Raw genomic sequence first — 2,267 nt, forward strand, 5'->3', positions numbered from 1 at the left:
AAACTAATTTCTATCATATCTTTTCAAAAATATCTTCTTATCTTACCTTTTTCAAAAAAAGTGATTGCAAACTATCTTTTCTAACTTCCTAACTTCTTATCTTTTCAAAATTTATTTCAACTAACTAACTAACTTTTTGTTTGTTTCTTACCTTTTTCAAAACTACCTAACTAACTCTCTCTCTCTAATTTTCGAAAAAAATCCTCCCTCTTTTTCAAAATTTCTTTTTAATTAGACTAATTATTTTATTTTTTATTTGAATTTTCGAAAAACTACTAACCTTTTTCAAAAACTATTTTCGAAAATCACTAACTCTTTCAAAAATTATTTTCGAAAATTCTCTCCTCCTCTCATCCCCTTCTATTTATTTATTCATTTACTAAAACTTCTCTTCATCTCACATCTCTGCTCCTGTCATCACCTTTGTGTTTGGATTCTTCATTCTTCTTCACCCCTATTCCTTTTCTTCTTCTACTAACAATAAGGAACCTCTTTACTGTGACATAGAGGATTCCTCTTTTTTTCTTTTTCTCTTCTCTTTCTTATGAGCAGGGACAAAGAAAAAGGCATTCTTGTTGAAGCTGATCCAGAACCTAAAAGGACTTTGAAGAGAAAACTAAGAGAAGCTAAATTACAACAATCCAGAGACAACCTTATTGAAAATTTCGAACAAGTAAAGGAGATGGCAGCCAAACCCAACAACAATAATGCAAGGAGAATGCTGGGTGACTTTACTGCACCTAATTCCAATTTACATGGAAGAAGCATCTCCATTCCTACCATTGGAGCAAACAATTTTGAGCTGAAACCTCAGCTAGTTTCTCTGATGCAACAGAACTGCAAGTTTCATGGACTTCCATCTGAAGATCCTTTTCAGTTCTTAACTGAATTCTTACAGATCTGTGATACTGTTAAGACTAATGGAGTAGATCCTGAAGTCTACAGGCTCATGCTTTTCCCTTTTGCTGTAAGAGACAGAGCTAGAATATGGTTGGACTCTCAACCCAAAGACAGCCTGAACTCTTGGGATTAGTTGGTCACGGCTTTCTTAGCCAAGTTCTTTCCTCCTCAAAAGCTGAGCAAGCTTAGAGCTGATGTTCAAACCTTCAGACAGAAAGAAGGTGAATCCCTCTATGAAGCTTGGGAAAGATACAAGCAGCTGACCAAAAAGTGTCCTTCTGACATGCTTTCAGAATGGACCATCCTGGATATTCTATGATGGTTTATCTGAGCTATCAAAGATGTCATTGGATACTTCTGCAAGTGGATCCATTCACCTAAAGAAAACGCCTGCAGAAGCTCAAGAACTCATTGACATGGTTGCTAATAACCAGTTTATGTACACTTCTGAGAGGAATCCTGTGAGTAATGGGACGCCTATGAAGAAGGGAGTTCTTGAAATTGATACTCTGAATGCCATATTGGCTCAGAATAAAATATTGACTCAGCAAGTCAATATGATTTCTCAGAGTCTGAATGGAATGCAAGCTGCATCCAACAGTACTCAAGATGCATCTTCTGAGGAAGAAGCTTATGATCCTGAGAACCCTGCAATAGCAGAGTTAAAATACATGGGTGAACCATATGGAAACACCTACAATCCATCATGGAGAAATCACCCAAATCTCTCATGGAAGGATCAAAAGCCTCAACAAGGCTTTAATAATGGTGGAAGAAACAGGTTTAGCAATAGCAAGCCTTTTCCATCATCCACTCAGCAACAGACAGAGAATTCTGAGCAGAATCTATCTAGCTTAGCAAATTTAGTCTCTGATCTATCTAAGGCCACTGTGAGTTTCATGAATGAAACAAGTTCTTCCATTAGAAATTTGGAAGCACAAGTGGGCCAGCTGAGTAAAAGGATCACTGAAATCCCTCCTAGTACTCTCCCAAGCAATACAGAAGAGAATCCAAAAGGAGAGTGCAAGGCCATTGAATTAATTACCATGGCTGAACCAACAAGAGAGGAGAAGGACGTGAATCCCAAGGAGGAAGACCTCCTGGGACGTCCAGTGATCAATAAGGAGCTTCCCTCTCAGGAACCTAAGGAATCTGAGACTCATCTAGAGACCATAGAGATTCCATTGAACCTCCTTATGCCATTCATGAGCTCTGATGAGTATTCCTCTTCTGAAGAGAATGAGGATGTCACTGAAGAGCAAGCTGCCAAGTTCCTTGGTGCAATCATGAAGCTAAATACCAAATTATTTGGTATTGAAACTTGGGAAGATGAACCTCCCTTGTTCACCAATGAACTAAGTGATCTG

General features: G+C 38.1%; 1 non-coding gene across 1 annotated transcript; it reads right to left on the bottom strand.

The window, feature by feature from the left end:
- Positions 1 to 1,081: 1,081 nt before the first annotated feature.
- On the bottom strand, positions 1,082 to 1,189 carry LOC148549320 (small nucleolar RNA R71). Its single transcript, XR_015897734.1, has one exon. It is a non-coding gene; the product is annotated as a small nucleolar RNA R71 (small nucleolar RNA).
- Positions 1,190 to 2,267: the final 1,078 nt, after the last annotated feature.

This window comes from Arachis ipaensis, chromosome B8 (genome assembly GCF_059453495.1).
Source record: "Arachis ipaensis isolate K30076 ecotype BB chromosome B8, ASM5945349v1, whole genome shotgun sequence".
Taxonomy (NCBI): domain Eukaryota; kingdom Viridiplantae; phylum Streptophyta; class Magnoliopsida; order Fabales; family Fabaceae; genus Arachis; species Arachis ipaensis.